This window comes from Corythoichthys intestinalis, chromosome 2 (genome assembly GCF_030265065.1).
Source record: "Corythoichthys intestinalis isolate RoL2023-P3 chromosome 2, ASM3026506v1, whole genome shotgun sequence".
Lineage (NCBI taxonomy): Eukaryota > Metazoa > Chordata > Actinopteri > Syngnathiformes > Syngnathidae > Corythoichthys > Corythoichthys intestinalis.
Genome location: NC_080396.1, coordinates 54,595,883 through 54,617,249, shown reverse-complemented (window position 1 = coordinate 54,617,249; position 21,367 = coordinate 54,595,883). Strand labels below are relative to the sequence as shown.

The window sequence follows — 21,367 nt, the reverse complement described above, 5'->3', positions numbered from 1 at the left end:
TTTAACGTGTCTGAATGTGTTAGCTACTACTGAAAATAGCTACATCCGTATTTATAAAAGGGTGTGTACATTTTGCAACCCCATTTTTTTTTCATTATTTTTTTCATTCACGCCTTCTTAAAATTATTTTTTTAATTTGTCCAGATTTATGAGATCAGTGATGACCTGGTTTACAATATGTTCTAGTTCCTTCCTAAGTTGCTTGACTTCTGTTTCTACAAAATCTAAGGAATGGAAGACAAATACATTTGTCTTTTTATAGGTGTCCTCCAACTAAAATAAAAATAAAATAAAGTGTAGGTACAGTATAATACAACTACACTGTTGGCCAAAAGTATTGGTACCCCTGCAATTCTGTCAGATGATGCTCAATTTCTCCCAGAAAATGATTGCAATTACAAATGCTTTGGTAGTAATATCTTCATTTATTTTGCTTGCAATGAAAAAAAAACAAAAGAGAATGGGGGGAAAAAATTAAATCATTATCATTTTACACAAAACTCCAAAAATAGGACGGACAAATGTGTTGACACCCTTTGAAAAATCATGTGATGCTTCCCTAATTTGTGTAATTAACAGCACCTGTTACTTACCTGTGGCACATAACAGGTCGTGACAATAACTAAATCACACTTGCAGCCAGCTAAAATGGATTAAAGTTGACTCAACCTCTTTCATGTGTCTTTTGGTGTAACACATTGAGCATGAAGAAAAGAAAGAAGACCAAAGAATTCTCTGAGAACTTGAGAAGCAAAATTGTGAGGACAATCTCAAGTGTGTGGGCAATCTCAAGGCTACAAGTCCATCTCCAAAGACCTGAATGTTCCTGTGTCTACCGTGCGCAGTGTCATCAATAAGCGTAAAGCCCATTGCACAGTGGCTGACCTCCCTAGATGTGGACTGAAAAGAAAAACTGATGTGAGATTTCAACGAAAGATTGTGCGGATGGTGGATAAAGCACCTCGACTAATATTCAAACAAGTTCAAGCTGTCCTGCAGTCCGAGAGTACAACAGTGTTAACCCTTACTATCCGTCGGCATCTGAATGAAAAGGGACCCTAAGGTAAGATACCCAAGACGACCACTTCTGACCCAGAGACATAAAAAAAGCCAGGCCGGAGTTTGCCAAAACTTACCTGAGAAAGCCAAAAACGTTTTGGAAGAATGTTCTCTGGTCAGATGAGACCAAAGTAGAGTTGTTGTTTTGTTTTGTTTTTTTTGGGGGGGGGGCATCAACATAGAGTTTACATGGTAAAAAATTAGGCTTTCAAAGAAAAGAACACGGTCGCCACAGTCAAACATGGCGGAGGTTCCCTGATGTTTTGGGGTTGCTTTGCTCCCTCTGGCACTGGACTGCTTGACCGAGTGCATGGCATTATGAAGTCAGAAGGCTACCAACAAATTTCAGAGCATAATTTAGGGCCCAGTGTGAGAAAGCTGGGTCTCCCTCAGAGGTCATAGGTCTTCCAGCAGGAGAATGACCCAAAACACACTTCAAAAAGCACTAGAAAATGGTTTGAGAGAAAGCACTGGAGACTTCTAAAGTGGCCAGCAATGAGTCCAGACATGAATCCCATAGAACACCTGTGGAGAGATCTGAAAATGGCAATTAGAACAAGGCACCCTTCAAATCTCAATGACCTGGAGCATTTGGCCAAAGAAGAAGTGTCTAAAATTCCGGCAGAGCATTGTAAGAAACTCATTGATGGATACCAGAAGCGGTTGTTCACAGTTATTTTGTCTAAAGGTTGTGCTACCAAGTATTAGGCTGAGGGTGCTGATACTTTTGTCCAGCCCATTTTTTGGAGTTTTATGTAAAATGATAATGATTTTAAAATAATTCTCTCTCTCTTTTGTGTTTTTTTCATTGCTAGCAAAATAAATGAAGATATTACTACCTAAGCATTTTTAATTGCAATCATTTTCTGGGAGAAATTGAGCATTATCTGACAGAATTGCAGGGGTGCCAATACTTTTGGCCAGCAGTGTAAGTCCTTGGATGTGTCAGTAAAACAAGATGTTCTATAAATGCATATGGACATTGAACTCCTCTAGGAATTGGTTTAGGAAGATTTCCATTTCATTCGAGATGGAAGGGCCATTATTATTTAATGAAAAGATTTTTTTTCCCTTCGAGACAATAACTGGTGAATTCCTGCTCCACAATATACAGTATTGAATACTATACACCAAGAGTGTACAGCCACACGCTTTTCAAAAATAGAGCAGCCCCTTCACTAAGTACCACATTCGAGACCTCTGTGTAGAAATAGACTCATGAATGCTACCCAAAACGTCATTCAGTGCTGCTTATTTTCTTCTTCAGCAGAAAAAGAAGTTTGCTTCTGCAGAATTTTTCCAAAATCTTAGTTGTCTTCTTGCCTGGGTTGATCATTTTCCTACTAAACAGTTCTGGCCTTCATTCCTTCTTGCCGTTTACATCTTTTTTCCACGCCACTTGGGTTGTCTCTCATTCTTCTTCTTTGTCATCTTTATCTAAATCTTACTCTCCCCATGATCATACCTCATGGTCTAAAGCCTCAGCTCATTCCTCATCTCTCTTTATGATTTTCGTTCTCTGTTGCCAATTTGCTCTCAGTATAAGCTTCTCTGCTGGCTCCTAGAATATTGTTAAGCAGGAATTTGTCAGATTTCGTGGTACTAGCAGGCGATGAACAAGGCGTCGGCCCAAACAAATGAAACAGGGACACATGGCAGACGGCCGTTGGTGCAAATCTTTAAATTTATATATAAATGGAACTTTGGCTGTGTGTGTGTGTGGGGGGGGGGGGGGTCTTCATTCCCCATTGACCCCTATTGATCCCTAAAACAGCTGGACCGATTTTCTTGAAAATTTACACTTTTCTACTATAAGCTTCTTACCATGAGGTTTACCATGACCAGTGTTGTTAATCTTACTGAAAAAAAGTAATTAATTATAGTTACAAATTACTTCTCCCAAAAAGTAATTGCGTTAGTAACTCAATTACCTGAATGTAAGAGTAATTAGTTACTTGGCAAAGTAATTGGTGATAATTACTTCTTTTTTTTTCCTCCCAAAAAAAAAAAAAAAAAAACATTGGCCACATTATGTCAAGTTTTTTGTGAAGGTATTTGGTAAAATCGGCCCGAGCCCAATTCTTTACCCTAATTTACCCTTTACCCTGAATCAACTGTTCAAAGTTGTTAAAATTGCTCCCATTATTGCATTAGTTCCCTTCTCTCTACTTTCGACATATGAAAGTTTTAAAACTGTTTCATCATTTAAAGATAGATTCAAGTCAAGATTTTGCCGATTTAGAAGTATTTTAGATAAAAAGTTACAGTGGTACCTCTACATACGAAGTTAATCCGTTCCAGGACCTTGTTTGTAAGTCGAAATGGTCGTATGTCGAGCAGGATTTTCCCATAGGAATACATTATAATTCCATTAATTCGTTCCACAGCCCAAAAACTTCACTAAATCCTTAAAAAATACTGCTGGTACTATTACAAATGGCAATTACACATAGCAAAACAAATAAATTATAAATCAAAATCGGAATAATAATAATAATAATAATAATAATTCCTGTATTAATGTAACGAATCGGGTTCTAATGTGAGCTTGAGTTTCACTTTCACTTTGAATGTTTTCTTGAGAACACCTCAATTGCGGCAGACAGTAGGTGTTTTTGTTTTGAATAAGTTGTGAAATAAATGATAAAAACGTGGCGAAGTTGGCGATTTCTCTGGAGATGTTACCACAAAAGGACTTGTCAGCTTAACTTATAAAGACTGGCGAACGATGGTCATAGGAGGACCGTGGAGATGTATTTTTGAGCCATTTCACGGATGCCCACCCTACGCTCATATTTTTCTGTCATTTGCATCTTCATTTAGAAGGTAAGCGTCAACTTTTTCCTTGTTTCACCACCTGTACCAACCTTTTCTGAAACCAGTGTTGATTTGTCACACAAGAAAATCCGCCGTGCATTCGTCTGCGGTGCTGCCATTGTCGTCGTATTTCGAGCATGTCGTCGGATGTAGAAACAAATGGCGAGTCAAATTTTACGTCGGATGTCGAAAAGTTCGTGTGTCGAAGCGATCGTATGTAGAGGTACACTGTACTTGGGTTCGCTAGGAAGGTTCTCTACAACAGAGCCGTCCTAAAAAGTACTGCTTTAAGATGGTGCTGTCTACTAACGCATTTAGTGCCATGTCTGTCATTTTGCATCTAGTTATATCTATATCTATATCACAGTACATGTGTTATCTACCATGTCTACCATATCTACCATAACATGCGGGCGTAGTTTGTAGGCTATCGGCTACAACATGTATTATTGGAGCTACCTAGCATCGCGTTTGCTCGGCGTCACAACTTTCTAGCTTCCTCCCCACTCCTGCTCTGCTCTGTCGTCTAGGTGAGTCCGTCTCCCTCAGACTTTTCGACCAATATAGTAACGCATAGTAACGCATGCCTTTCCGTCCTCAGTAACGGTAACGGCGTTGCCAAGATGAGAAAAGTAATTAATTAGATTACCCACTACTGAAAAAAATAACGCCGTTAGTAACGCCGTTATATTGTAACGCTGTTATTAACAACACTGACCATGACACCCAATAAGTATCGATAATCGTTTCTCAGACGTTCCAAGGTTGCAGAACTTTCAATAGTGCAGTAAATCGGCATAATCCCAAAACATATATTCCGATTGCTCCCAAACCGTTTTCCGTATTTTAAGTAAAATTGGCTTATTCATTGTTGTGGTCATTGCCAGTCAACATGAAAATGTTCACACTGGAGCGCCCACAAATGAGCGACAATTTGACAATCGATAAACCGTTATGGAGTTGTGTTTTTGGAAAGTAGGTCACGGTAAGGTCACGCTATGTGCAAGAAAGAAAGGTAACTCACAGTGCAATGGAGTGTAAGTTGGATGCTGCTGGTATAAATTGGCACATTTATAATGTACCACTATTAATGGGTTCAAGCCTTATATGCCCATAAAACATCGGTTCTACCGTTGGGGCATGTCTCCCCAGAAGTGTACACATGAGGCCCAGATTTTTTGGAACAAGCCAAAATTGACATGCTCGGGTGTCCAAAGTTCCAATATCCCTTTTTCTGGCACAACTACAAGTTTAGTATTGGTATAGGTAGTATAGGTAACGCTGGAATTCGTTTACCGGAATTCATCCTACCACGATAAGTCCCCAGCAATGTGGGAAGATTTTAAACATTGAGACTCGTATTTTTTAAAAAATCAATCATTTTTGGGGGGAGCAAAATCAAACAACTTGCAGTCCAAGGTGGTAAGTTTGGAACCACTGAATTGGCGGCCAAAAGTCATGGGAAAGCCCTGATTTCAAGGCTTCTTATTTTTCAATTTATACAATTCCCTAAATCCTTGCAATTGGAGTCAGGGTTCGTTGGAGCACAATCATTATCATATAGAAGAAAGCCGGTATCTGTCCGACCAAACGATGGTCCATGTATTCTTCTTCAAGTAAGTTGACATAGATCTTGACCCTCAAAATTAAACTCGGAAGGTAGCTCGCCAGCTTGAAAGTTATTCTAGATCTTCTCAATCCCGTACAAAAAAACTAAGTTGTATTTCAAACAAGACCTTGATTATAGTAATTTTCTTTATTCGATGAATTACTTTTGTAATTCTATTTATCAATTTTTTACTGTAAAACCTTTTCGAAATGTCTGAAAAGTTGAAACTGAGTGAAGTACTCCATATTTTAAAATTCACGATGACGCCAAGTGTCAGCTACTCTCACAAGAGGGGGCCAGGCCCGTGCAATGTCCACCTTGAACCGTGCCATCATAGCCTAGTTGGAGATCAAGACCCACAAGCTGTCCGCACGTTATGTACAACCACACTTAATGGAGAACTCCTGTGCTTTGTGTACTGTTCATCTCCTCCTGTCTGGAAACCGTCATGAGACTGGTATTTGATCGGTGTTTGGCCTCCCCTGGTCTAAAGCAAACAACCTAGTCAGACTGGCTAGGACCCACCCCAAGCTGGCTGCTTGTGCTGCCTACTGTAGTGCGCACTTATTGCCTTCAGTCTGCTTCTGTGCCCATTAGGCCTGTCCAGAAATGTCCGTCATCTTTTCTGGTCCGTAGTGTAAGTTACCATGACCTAGGCAGTGTCTTCAGCAAAGACCATGTGTTGCAGCTGGAAGGGGAACTTCACTGCACCACTCAATCTCATCACTTCTCATTGAGTGATTAAATCACCTCCCTGCCCAAGGCCTCCTCAGTTATGTCCCTCTTTCAGGTCTATGTGGGCTATCAGGAAACATTAGAGTACACTTCTATGCTGAGACACTTCTCCAGATGCTCGGGCATCTAGAACCGAGCCTGTGCAGTCCTTTTCTAGTCCTCAGCGCAGACTCACGAGCAAGCCAACCATTGCAGCATAACATCCTCGATCTACGTGGTCGGTCAAAAGATTTGGCTATACCTGTCCTTCAAGACACAGTCCAAGAAGCTGTCCCCTTGTTTTGTGAGCCCCTTTAAAACCAAGAAGATGGTTAAACCCTGCTCCATATGACTCAAACTCCTTAAAACACTCCACGTTCATTCCACCATTCTATGTTTCTCAAGTCAAGCCAGCTGCCTCAAGCCCCTGGTGAGCACACAAATCGATACAGACTCATTCCTGTAAATCTTTTATATGAAGTGCAGGCTCTATTTTATAGGTGTCACACACAGTTTATTTTATCACAGAATGTTTTAATATATGTTTTAATCTGTACACAAATCATAATTATTGTTTATGTAAAGTCTCTTCTCAAATATTAAACAAGTCAGAAGGCACCTATAGGGTGTTAGAGAATTTAATAAGTATTCTTCTTTGAGGGACATAGTATTCTCTTCCTCTGATTGTGATAACATGTTCAAGTCAGAAGGTATTTGTTATACAATGCATTTGGAAACATTTGAAGATAGGCTCCATTGCACGACATTCACAGTTAATATTTCATACTATACTACTCAAAAGCCTTCAACTCAGGAGCCCAGCTTGGTGCCTGCAGGCTAATTTCATGATGGTGACACGCAGTAGCCCTCTTTAACATCTACATCTGCGTAAGGGTGATGACATTGTCTATTTGTTGCATTCCTATTGTGTAAACGAGTTTGAGAGGACAATACATTCCGAGAATACCGTTGGATTACATTGTATATTATTAAAAGTTAATTGTGTTTCCAGTTGAGAGGTAGCCTTGTCCTGATCACTCATTTATTCACTAGACAACAGCACAATACTTAATGGATCCCATAAAATTGGATATTCATTCCCATATTTGTGTTTACTAACTGTGTAAACACTTAACTTCAAAATAATAACTAGAAAGAGAAATTTTTGAGGCAAAACAGAGAATAGAGAGTTTTTTTCCCCTAGTTTGTGTGTGTTCATGTGGAGTGGATCCATTATTCCATTGTTCATGTCTTCCTTGCGGCTTTTTTCACTTTTTATATGATCTTCCTTTTTTGGTCTTCATTTAACCTTCTCATGCTCTGCTTTCCTCACTCTAACTCTCCCATGAGACCAAATGTCCTAATTTACTTCTTAAGACTTGAGCAGCATCGTGAAAAACACCAATGGAGTCAAAGAATGGGCTTCTATCATACACTAGAAGTGCATATTTCACCCTTTAAGGAGCCCAGGGTGATTTCTAGCATCTCTTACATCCTTCTTTATATTGTTTTTCCTGATGGGACTGAAACAACTCTCTCACTGAGACAATAAAAAAGACTTTGGAAACACACGAAATGGATGTTACACATGGGAAAAAATTAAGTGGTGTCATTGAGTTTTAACTAATATGTTTCAGTCAATGAAAACCCTTTTATAAAATAACGTTAAAATGATCTCATATATAAATATCTACATCTGCAACACCTACTGAACTGAATGATTAACAGTAACCCAGAAGAAAGTAAATGATAACGGTGAAAATGATTTGACTTTAATGAAACAAGGGTTGACATCAATGTTATATACATTTTTATATACCAGTGGTACCTCCATACGATCACTTCGACACACAATCTTTTCGACATCCGACGTAACATTTGACTTTGCAATTTGTTTCTACATCCGACGACATGCTCGAAATACGACGATGTATGACAGTGCCGCAGTTTGTTTTCCGGAAAGATTTGACGCACGGCGGATTTTCTTGTGAGAGAAATCCACATGGGGTTCCAAGAATGTTAGTGTAGGTGGTGAAAAAAGGAAAAGGTGAGGCATAAAAGGTGAGGCCTACCATTGAAATGAAGATGAAAATGATAGAAAAATATGAGCGTGGTGTGCACATCTGTGATCTGGCCTGACCATACAGCCTTAGAATGTCTATGATCTCAACGGTCCTCCTCCGACCTCTGTTCACCAGTCTTTATAAGTTAAGGTGACAATTATTATGATTGTAACATCGCAAAAAAAATCGCCAGCTTCGTCAAGTTTTTAATCATTTATTTCAGAACTTGTGCAACACAACATGCCAACTGTCTGCCGCAGCTGAACATGAAAAGTAAAAGTAAAAAGTCCTTTCTGTAATGCCAGCTACACGGTGCGTTCAGGTACACCACACAAAACACCATCGCCGCATTAGAATCCGATTCGTTATATTATTACAGGTTTTATTGCTAATATTACTATTATTTTTCCTATTTTTATTCCTAATTTATTTGATTTTTTCTGTCTAATTGCCATTTTCAATAGCACCAGCAGTATTATTTAGTGTAGGTTTTCGGGCTGTGGAACGAATGAATGGAATTATAATGTATTCTTATGGGAAAATCCTGCTCGACATAGGACCATTTTGACTTACAAACAAGGTCCGGGAACAAATTAACTTCGTATGTAGAGGTACCACTGTATACTGTATTACAGTGTATCACAAAAGTGAGTACACCCCTTGCATTTCTGAAGATATTTAAGTATATCTTTTCATGGGACAACACTGACAAAATGACACTTTGACACAATGAAAAGTAGTCTATGTGCAGCTTAAAAAGGACATTTTGACACAATGAAAAGTAGTCTGTGTGCAGCTTATATAATAGAGTTAATTAATTTTCCCCTCAAAATAACTCAAAATATATCTGTCAATATCTGAACCCCTGGCAACAAAAGTGAGTACACCACATAGGAACTACGTACATCCTTAAATTTCCAAGTTGAGTACTGCTTGTCATTTTCCCTCCAAAATGTCATGTGACTCATTACCGGAGTGCTGTCAGCATTGCTGCAGAGATTGAAGAGGTGTGTGTGTAGGGGTGGGGGGGTCATTCCCACCGCCATGCGTGACTGTAGGCATGACACACTTATCTTTGTACTCCTCTCCTGGTCGCCGCCACACATGTTTGAGACGATCAGAACCAGACAAATAAATCTTCGTCTCATCAGACCATAGGACTTGGTACAGTAATCCATGTACTTTGTTGACATGTCTTCAGCAAACTGTTTGCGGGCTTTTTTGCGTGCAGTCTTCAGAAGAGGCTTCCTCCTGGGGTGACAGCCATGCACATCAATTTGATGTAGAGTACGGTGTATGGTCTGTGCACTAACAGGCTGACCCCCCACCTCTTCAATCTCTGCAGCAATGCAGACAGCACTCCTGTAACGAGTCACATGACATTATGGAGGGAAAATGACAAGCAGTATTCAATTTGGACATTTAAGGATGCACGTAGTTCCCATGCGGTGTACTCACTTTTGTTGCCAGGGGTTCAGATATTGATGGACATATTTTGAGTTATTTTGAGGGGAAAATTAATTAACTCTATTGTATAAGCTGCACACAGACTACTTTTAATTGTGTCAAAGTGTCATTTTGTCAGTGTTGTCCCATGAAAAGATATACTTAAATATCTGCAGAAATCCGAGGGGTGTACTCACTTTTGTGATACACTGAATATCCAAATGGAAAATCCCAATTATGGCTATGTAAAAGTGATCTTTATATGACAATGTTTTTGTGAGTATGGACTCTTTCTTTAGGTGGGTGCAAGAGGGTTAATTTGTTTTTGGACACTCTTTGGGGCAGTTGAATGGGACAGGTGAGACCACGAGCTGCACAGTTTAAGACAACTTAACTAATGGGGCAGGGCTAATAAGTTCCCCAAATGAACAATAGATTTTGATGATTACTAATATTGTTAGTTAGTGTAAAAACCTTCAATTTGGTGGTGATCTAATAAATGTGTTAAAAACTGTTTATATCCAATATTGTGAAAATAATACTTCACAGTATGAACACAGTATCATTAATGTAATAAATGTGTTAAAAACTGTTTATATCCAATATTGTGAAAATAATACTTCACAGTATGAACACAGTATCATTAATGTTTACTTTTTAAATGGTAGCTTGTTTTAGCCGCATAGGGTTGGGTTCCTCAGTATTTTTATGTGTGTACCCACTCAGAAGAATTCTCATGGGCTAATTTTTTGATGGTGAAGGATATTGTATACTAAGTTGCGGTTCCTTTGTGCATCTGTGCGCAATAATGGCACAAACACATCATTCTCCATATTTCTTCATTTCTGCACTGCAAGATCCACTGAATTTTTAACTCAGATCTTAAGCCCTCATTCTTCATGAAATGTGCGTGTGAGTCAGAGTAGACAGGAGCAATTTTATTCAGTGGTTTTATATTTTTTCATGGGTAACATGGTCGTCACTGCCTTATTCCAGCAACACAACCTTTACATAGACGGTATAAGTTCAATTTTTTACCAGCTGCCTGCACAAGCGGAGCAAGGAATATAGTATTTGTTTTTTAATCAGCTGTAAATATCACACAAATGTAACAGAAAGCTCAAAGTAATAACAGCATTGTTTTTCATTAAATTTGAAAGTTATAATAAAATTTATATGATACCTGCTGGGTATAAACAAAATAAAACCATTGACTGAATACATTTGAAGAATATCACAGAGCGACATTATAGCTTTTTGATATGGAAGTAAGCAGGTGTACTTACTGTATCTTAATTTGAAAAGAAAAAAGAGCATGTAACTGAAAATGTTTGTAGGCCTACATTTACATTGCACCTACTGTATATTGGAATAAAACTGCATATAAATGGTGGGTAATTAAGTTTAATTGCACAGTTGAGGATCAGCATAAAAGATATGCTCTAACGTTCGTCATATTTTTTCACATGGTTTAGTTTCACATTATTACGATGATGTAAATGGCATCTTTGCTAAGTTAAACTAAATATTCATCACAAAAATGCAGAGTAAAAACACTGCATGTAAAGACTGTATGATAAATCTATTGCAAAACAAAAAGAAATACACAGATTACCTTTTATTTTAATTTTTTAATTTTTTTTTTAATGTACAGTACTTTGTATGCAAAAAAACACATACTGTTTTCAATTCAATGGGGAAATTAACATGTGATTCACCACATTACGATGATGATGAGGAGGAGGAGAAGGATATTAAATAATTAATTAAAAAATTGTAATTAAAGCCAATGCATGGTCGTGATATATGAATGTAAATTTCTTCATATCCTACCTCCATTACTGGGAATGAACTGGCAGATATCATTTTAATTTTGGAGAATGGAGGTGGACTTTCATGATCCACATATCCCCTTTTAATCTTCACTTTAGGGACAAATATGAAGACCGTCAAATGCAGGAGTCGCAAAAAATCAACCAAAGCAGAATTTTATGGCAGGCTGAATGGCATGAGTCATTTTTGTTAGTTTTATCCCGAAGGACTCCTAATACCTAATGCAATTACATAGAAATTAAAGTCTGCCTACAGTAAACAATTGCCCGTTTGAGCTGTGAATATACAGTATGTGACCTGGCAAAGCAAAATAAGTCAGTCACCTAATTTTCATCTCATCTCATCATTTTAATCTCATCACACCTTTTTGCTACACAGTTTAATGTGTCAGAAATTGTCATTTTAAATTGGGTGGCCCATGCTTTCATCCTGGAATTCCAAAATTAGGAGAATTCGAACTCGTTAAAGTTTGAAAACAACCCTTCACTAGTCCATAGCAACAATCACGTTAAGAGGAAAGAAAACCACTAGATTTGGCCTTGACACTCAGGACATACAGAGGAACCAGTAATTGTATATTTTAGCAATAAAATAATGACTTTAATGCATTTCACTCAACTTTTAAAATGAATTCTGAGACAGTGCAATTGACCCTTATCAACAGCAAAGGATACATGATGGAAGCTTTGTGACGCATGAGTGTAATGCAATATCCTGGTACATTGGTACATGACATTTTCCAACTGCGCATAAATGTGCAGTGGCAGTTCAGTTGTATTTAACTGTTGAACTGTTTACGTTTCAAACATGTATTGAGATATGATTTTTATTTAAACCTATATGTGCAACACATTTTAATGGAGTCATTATTTTTTTAAATGTTTTATTTTTATTTTCAATGTCTTGCAAGACCACTGTACGGTAGATGTATAAATGAATGAATGACGATGAAGATTTCATGAAATACCATTTTGGACAAAACCTCTGCCCTTTTTTGACTACAAACTCAGGCTTACTGTCTTCTGTTCTCTTGGTTTTTGTATAGTAGTTGTACAGAAAAGTATTTTTTGAGGTAGGACTTTGTGTAAAAGGAACCACTGCTTGAAATTTTGAGTTTGATGCCATCATGAAATGTTGAAGGTGGATCTAAAAACACCACTGTTCATATGCCTATTTTTTGTAAACAAAAAAGAAAGAACCGCTAAGAATGATTGTATCAAAACATTTTTCCAACAACTCAATTGAAAAAACATTGTGTTTGGTCCAAAATACTTTTTAGAATTATGCACAACAGTTCATCCTTTGCAAAATCACATAATTATTGTCCAATTCAAATACAGTAAGTTAGTTGCTACTGTATGCATCACTGAGTCAAAGATGTATTAAAATTACAAATAGGAAAGGTTTTGGTGTATATTTTTTCTCCCAAATTTCAAACTAACTAAATAACTTACCGAGTTGTGGGAGGAGCGTAGAAATGTTTGTAAATATTTAATGAGCTCATTTGTCAATATTTGTCAACAACTATCCAGACATTCGATATTCATGACTGTTCACATTATCAGTGCCTCACATTAGCACCAAAAAGTCATTCCCATAGGTTTTACCATCGCCAGCATAATTTTTTAAGGTCACACTGATTCCTTCCATTGGCTGTCTGCAGTATATACAGTGGGGCAAATAAGTATTTAGTCAACCCCTAATTGTGCAAGTTCTCCCACTTGAAAATATTAGAGAGGCCTGTAATTGTCAACATGGGTAAACCTCAACCATGAGAGACAGAATGTGAAAAAAAAAAAAAACAGAAAATCACATTGTTTGATTTTTAAAGAATTTATTACTATGACATTAACCATCTGCCTGTCTTTACCATAAATGAATGTAGTCTTAAAAAAACAAAAGACCTTCTAAAAACAGTGATTAAACGTATAATAACGGAAGAAACTATCAATTCTTTGAACAATAGTCTAGCACGTCAAAACTGGAGTACAGTATATAGCGAACCAGAGGTGAACAACGCTTATAACATTTTTTAGACATATTCACCTCCTTGCATAATAAGTATTGTCCACCAAGTAAATGCTGTCTTAGAAAGAAATATCTAAAAAGCCCTCGGTTCTCAAAAGGATTAATTAACGCATGTAAAAAGAAAAATAAGCTTTATAAATTGTTTATCAAGGTAAAGACAAAAGAAGCTGAACAATGTTATAAAAAATATAAGAACAAATTAACTGATATTATAAGAAATAGCAAACCGTTGTATTATAAAAATAAATTGTTTGAAAATAGAAACAACATAAAGGGGAAAGTGGAACATACTGAACAGTTTAATTAAAGATGGATCACCAAAGTCTATATATCCTAATTATTTTTTAGATGAAAACGGGGAGAATTATGAAATGAATGAAATATTGGATAAATTCAACAATTTCTTTGTAAATGTAGGTCCCAAATTGGCCGCTAATATTCCTGATCTAGGATCTGAAACATTTTTCAAATATCAAGCAAAATCCCTGTTCATTTTCCCTTTCACCAACAAGTGAACAGGAAGTGATAAATACTGTACTTAAATGTAAAAGTAAGATATCTACTGACTGTCATTATATTAACATGTATTTGGTTAAAAGAGTTACAGTGGTACCTCTACATACGAATTTAATTCGTTCCAGGACCTTGTTTGTAAGTCGAAATGGTCGTATGTCGAGCAGGATTTTCCCATAGGATTACATTATAATTCCATTAATTCGTTCCAAAGCCTAAAAACATACACTAAATTCTTAATAAATACTGCTGGCACTGTTACAAATGGCAATTAAACATAGAAAAACAAATAAGTTATAAATAAATAATTCAGAATAATTTAATAATAATAAGGATAATTAATAATTATTCCTGTAAATAATGTAACGAATCGGATTCTAATATGGCGGACACTTTTTACTGTCCCTGAACGCACCGCGAAGCTGACGTCTCAGTGAGATAGGTCGGTGCGGTAGAGATAATACTTTCGTTTTCTTGAGAGCAGTCAACTGCTTAAGACAATGGGCGTTTTGTGTTGGATAAGTTCTTAAATAAATGATAAAAACGTGACGAAGCTGGCGATTTCCTTGGCAATGTTACCACAATAATAATTGTCACCTTAACTTATAAATAGTGGCGAACGGTGGTCGGAAGAGGACCATGGAGCTGTATTGTTGAGCCAGTTCAGGGACGCGCACCCCAAGCTCATATTTTTCTATAACTTGCATCTTCATTTCAAAGGTAAGCATCACTTTTTTCCTTGTTTCTCCAACTGTATCAACTTTTTTTGAAAACTGTGTTGATTTCTCACACAAGAAAATCCACCGTGCGTTCGTTTGCAGTGCTGTCATGTCGTCGTATTTCGAGCAACTCGTCGGATGTAGAAACAAATGGCGGCTCAAATTTTACGTCGGATGTCGAAAAGATCGTGTGTCGAAGTGATCGTATGTAGAGGTACCACTGTATTTTGAATATTGCAAAACCCTTGACATATATATTCAATGTATCATTCCGAACTGGTTGTTTACCTGGAAAGATGAAAATTGCTAAAGTAATTCCACTATTCAAAGATGATAACAAGCATTGTTTTTCCAATAACAGACCAATTTCTCTATTGCTCCAGTTTTCAAAAATTCTGGCGAAATCTTTCAATTTTAGACTTGAAAATTTTCTTGAAAAACATCAGATAATAAATGAGGGACAGTATGGGTTTAGAACTAAAAGAACTACATCAATGGCAATAACTGACGCTCTTGAAGAAATCACGAATGCATTAGACAAGAAATAACATGCAATTGGTGTTTTTATTGATCTTGAAAAAAGCATTTGACACAATAAATCATTTAATCTTACTAAATAAATTGGAAAAATATGGAATTAGAGGTTTGGCTGCGGATTGGGTGAAGAGTTATTTAACGGAAAGGCTACAGTATGTTAAGATGTGCGAGAATATATCTGGCACACTTCAAATGGGTTGTGCTGTCCCTCAAGGGTCAGTGTTGGGACCAAAACTGTTCATTTTGTACATAAAAGATATCTTCAACGTATCTAATGCATTAAAACTTATATTATTTGCTGATGACACTAACATATTTTATGGTAGTGATAATTATAGTGAGCTTGTTACTACTATAAATAAAGAATTAAAGGCCATAAAGAAGTGGATGGATATAAATAAATTATCCTTAAATATTAAGAAAACAAAAGCAGTACTGTTTGGTAATTTAACAGCAAATTCTGAGTTGCAAATAACTATTGAAGGTGTAACAATTGAAAAAGTAAATGAAGCAAAATTCTTGGGTGTTTTGATAGATAACAAATTGTCATGGAAACCCCATATTAGGTACACATAAAACAAAATCTCCAAATGTCTGTCAATCATAAATAAAGCAAAACATTACCTTGATGTAATTGCACTTCTGTCAGGTAACGCGGGCGGGCAAGGTGGACCCAAATGCAGGGAAATGTAGGCGAGGCAGATGAATGGTGCAAAAATGATTTAATTAAAGCCAACGAAAAACAAAGTACAAAACAAAGGATGTGGTAATCAAAAGATAGCACTGAGGCAAACAAAACTATCACTAACAAAAGACTGTTTTTTCAAAAACTTACACGGAACACGAGGGTTTTGAATAATGCTGACCAGGCCATGGACGTGAGACATTGACGTAGACAGGCTTTGACAATGACGCAACAAGGAGTGAAAAGAAAATGGGAGCTTATATACACACGCGTAGACAAGGGGTAACGAGACAACAAGGAACAGGTGGGCACAGGAGGATAGACTGGGAGAAGGCACATCAGGTGAAATCAATGGGCAATCACAGGGACAAGTCACACTAGGAGAAAACAAACACAAAACCTAACAACTTCGTACTCTATATTGCACTTTGGTACTCCCAAACTTTTCATACTGTGTTGAGGTATGGGGTAACACCTACGAAAGTGCAATAAATCCATTAGTTATACTACAGAAATGAGCAATCCGGATCATACATAAAGTGGGATTTTTAGATCACACCCATAATTTATTTACTCAATCCAAACTGTTAAAATTCAATGATCTTGTAAAATATTACACATCTATATTTTTATTTAGAGTTTCATAAATTATTACCCTTGAACTTACAATGTATGTTTACAGTGCGAGAGCAATCTCATAATTTGAGAGGATTTGCCAATTTTTCAATACCAAAATTTCGTTGTACGCATAGAGGATTCTGTGTGTCTGTATGTGGGGTAAAACTCTGGAACAGTCTGGATTTAAAATGTAAGCAGTGCCAAAGTATTCAGAGATTCAAATTGTTTTACAAACATCAGGTCTGGTCACAATACACAGAAAGTGGTCTCTAAATGTTTTGGGTATATATACAGGAGTGAAAGTGGGCCAGAACGGTCAGGAACGCAGTTCCGGTATAAGATTCAGGGCCGGAATGCTGTTCCAGTACATGGTGCTTTGATTCGGAAAATATGACGGCAACTGTCAAAACGCTATGTAAAACAAAACAAAAAATGTTAAGCTGCCACACATGCATTTCATCTCCAAGAAGAAAACAATCTACCAACATCAGATTACACAATACACATTTGTTAACAGCAAGCATAATAAAGTGCTTGTGTAGCGTAATCCGTTTCCACCAATATGTATTATTTCTTTTATTCCACGGACGGCATGGAGGTTTCCCCAGCTGCTGCAGTTATCTGAGTCTGACAATGATGAGTCACGTCAATGTGCGAATGCACGCAGCAAAGCAAAATGCCTGGACTCATTTATCCAGTCCAACGGCTGACATACTGACATGTGATCAGCAGAGATAGTTAGCTCTGATTGGTTCAAATGTCCTTGTTTTCTGGAACAGCAAAAAAAAAAAAAGCTTGTTGAATTGATGCTACAAAAAAAGGGCAATGCAACATAAAATGGATCAAATCTTTAAGAGCAACGAAAGAGTTGAGGAGGCTTATTTATCATATTTAGTTTTATTTGCTCTGATGGGGAGGTTCAGAACATCTTAGCTGTCAATGTGCACTTTGGACTTATATTTGCTCATTTACGTTAGGCTAATTATTCATTTCCTTATGATTTAAAAAAGTCCATGTTTGCACGATCTTCAAAATATGTTCCATTTCACTCTGCAAAATATAAGTCATTTGTACTTATTTTTCTGAATGTATGTTACTTATATCTTTATTGTTAAAAAAGAAAAAAAAAGTAAGTGTTTATATTAACTTCAATTTTAATATACATCCTATGTTCTTAAGTAGTTAAAATTGAGATTTGGCATGTAGTATGTGAGGAAATGAGGGAAAATAAAAATAGGAAATGGAGGTTGGGGTTATTGCTGTTTTTGTTAACTTTTTGTATGTGTTATAGAAATAACTGTGCTAAAACAGTTTTCTTTGCATTTCAGTAGTTTAAGAGGTTTGACCCCCTCCCCCCACCCCCCCAAAAAAAGAAAGGAATAAATAAGTAAATAAAATTTCTGGCTCCGTGGTGACCTTCACGTCGGGGTGTTCCGGCAAGAAATTATATATATACACATATCTATATATCTATATATATATATATATATATATATATATATATATATATATATATATATATATATATATATATATATATATATATTAGGGCTGTCAAGATTATCGCGTTAACGGGCGTTAATTAGTTTTTTAATTAATCACGTTAAAATATTTGACGCAATTAACGCGGATGGCCCGCTCAGACAGATTTAAATGACAGTGCAGTGAAACGCTCACTTGTTGTGTCTATGGAGTTTTGCCGCCCTCTGCTGGCGCTTGGGTGCGACTGTTTTTATAGGCTTCAGCTCCCATCAGCATTGTGTAATTATTGACCTCAATGGCGGGCTACTAGTTTATTTTTTGATTGAAAATTTAAAAAAATTTATTAAAACAAAAACATTAAGAGGGGTTTTAATTAAAAATTTCTATAACTTGTACTAACATTTTTTTTTTTTTTAAGAACTACGAGTCTTTCTATCCATGGATCGCTTTAACAGAATGTTAATAATGTTAATGCCATCTTGTTGATTTATTGTTATAATAAACAAATACAGTCCTTATGTACCGTATGTTGAATGTATATATCCATCTTGTGCCTTATCTTTCCATTCCAACAATAATTTACAGAAAAATATGGCATATTTTATAGATGGTTTGAATTGCGATTAATTGCGATTAATTACGATTAATTAATTTTTAAGCTGTAATTAACTCGATTAAAAATTTTAATCGTTTGACAGCCAAATATATATATATATATATATATATATATATATATATATATATATGTATATACAGTATATATTACATTAGTTATGTATAATAATTATTACATGTGTTATACAGGGTGACCCAAAAAAAAGTTTACACTCAGTTGACTGCTTGTTTAAAAGCCATTGAAACATATCTAAATAGGTTGTCATGCTTAAGTGATACATTAAAGTCACTCAATGCAGCTGGTAATCTCTCGTTTCTACAATTCCTGTGCTTCTGCTGAAAATGAAGAAAACTTTAGCTGTACCTGAATTGCTGCGTGCCGGTCTGACACCTACTGAGATTGCAGCAAATCTGAGAATATCCAGATGTGCAGTCTACAAAGTTAAAAAGAAGCTGAAAGATACTGGAACAGCCTCACGAAAACCTGGGTCTGGAGGTGAAGATCTGTGCGGACCAAAAAGTTGATTGACAAGGTGATATGTGGCCACCCCAGAGTCCAGATCTCAATCCCCTGGATTATAGCATATGGGCAACTGTGGAGGACAGTGCCTGTAAGAAGCCACAAACTTCTGTGGCAGCCTTGGAGAGGTCCATTGTTAGATCTTGGGAAAAGATGACAGCATCCTACATAAAGAAGCGTTCCGCAGGCGCCTGGAGGCTGTTGTGACACTTAAGGGAGGACACATTGAAAAATAGAGTGTACTGTACATGTTCTTTACAATAATGTATAATTTGTGATTCAATTCTAATTCTAAAATGAATAAACATGGCATTTAAGTTGTATTATGGCAGTGTAAATTTTTTTTGGGGTCACCCTGTAGTTACTTATTATTACTGATATATTGGTGTTATTATGATCACTGCAACTATTATTGTTATTATCTGTGTAATCATTATGATTAGTAGAGTTGTAGTATAAGTGTTTTGTTGTTGTTGATGTCATCACTGTTATCATGGCTGTTGTTGCCATCGTTGTCATTATTGTTGTGGCCGTAACTGTCATTTTCATCGTTGGTGTTGTGAATAATGCTCTAAACCAGTTGAGTCCAGATTCTATCGTAATGAACAATTCTTTGTAAAGCGGAATGCCGGTGCTGATGGTTATAGTTAAATGGTTATACATATCTCTATAGATGAACTAGTATGCAAACGTGTTTATACGTCTACACATTCAATATAACTTGGAGTATAGGGCTGGCAAATGGGAGCTCTGACACTGGAGGCTAATACCTCAGGCTCAGGTTCCCAAATCTTGTCTTTTAATGCACAGCTATAACACGTAGCAGTGAGTGGTCCCGTTGCCTGGGGGTTGTTCCCCTCTGGCAGCAGGTCCACAAATAACATTGTATAACGAATAATTAACATTTCAACAATTGTCACCATGAGCACCAGTAAAGCTGTTATTACATAAATTATGACTTTTGAATGTACAATCAATATATGGGGACGGCAGTGATGGCGAAGATGATGGCGGTGGTAGTGATGGCGGTGGTGATAGTGCAATGATGATGATAATGTAGGAAAGTGACTGTATTCACATTGAATTTTTGGGGAGTGAATTGAGGGTGGGACCCAAAGAAAGCTTGGCTTCTTCCCACTCCTTTTCAAGCTACATGTGTATGTATTTGTTATTATTTTTTGTTGTAATCACCACTACTGGTATTGTTATGTTTTATGTATTCTTGCTGTTTTTGTTATCACTGCTCGAAATAAAAATCAATCAATCCATCAATTTGCAAATCATGGTGGAAAATAACTATTTGGTCAATACCAAAAGTTCATCTGAATACTTTGTTATGTATCCTTTGTTGGCAATAACGGAGGCCAAACGTTTTCTGTAACTCTTCACAAGCTTTTCACACACTGTTGCTGGTATTTTGGCCCATTCCTCCATGCAGATCTCCTCTAGAGCAGTGATGTTTTGGGGCTGTCATTGGGCAACACGGACTTTCAACTCCCTCCACAGATTTTCTATGGGGTTGAGATCTGGAGACTGGCTAGGCCACTCCAGGACCTTGAAATGCTTCTTACGAAGCCACTCCTTTGTTGCCTTGGCTGTGTGTTTGGGATCATTGTCATGCTGAAAGACCCAGCCACGTCTCATCTTTAATGCCCTTGCTGATGGAAGGAGATTTTAACTAAAAATCTCTCGATGCATGGCCCCATTCATTCTTTTCTTTACACAGATCAGTTGTCCTTCGACAGCTCTTTGGTCTTGGCCATAGTGGAGTTTGGACTGTGACTGACTGAGATTGTGGACAGGTGTCTTTTATACCGATAATGGGTTAAAACAGGTGCCATTAATATAGGTAATGAGTGGAGCCTCGTTAGACCTCGTTAGAAGAAGTTAGACCTCTTTGACAGCCAGAAATCTTGCTTGTTTGTAGGTGACCAAATACTTATTTTCCACTCTAATTTGGAAATAAATTCTTTAAAAATCAAACAATGTGATTTTCTGTTTTTTTTTCCCCACACTCTGTCTCTCATGGTTGAGGTTTACCCATGTTGACATATACAGGCCTCTCTAATCTTTTCAAGTAGAGAACTTGCATAATTGGTGGTTGACTAA

The 21,367-nt window shown here is 36.9% G+C and overlaps 1 protein-coding gene across 1 annotated transcript in view; it reads left to right on the top strand.

Moving 5' to 3' along the window:
* camkvl (CaM kinase-like vesicle-associated, like) overlaps positions 1-21,367 on the top strand; it is a 72,341-nt gene that overhangs the window by 12,812 nt on the left and 38,162 nt on the right. The window lies entirely within an intron of this gene.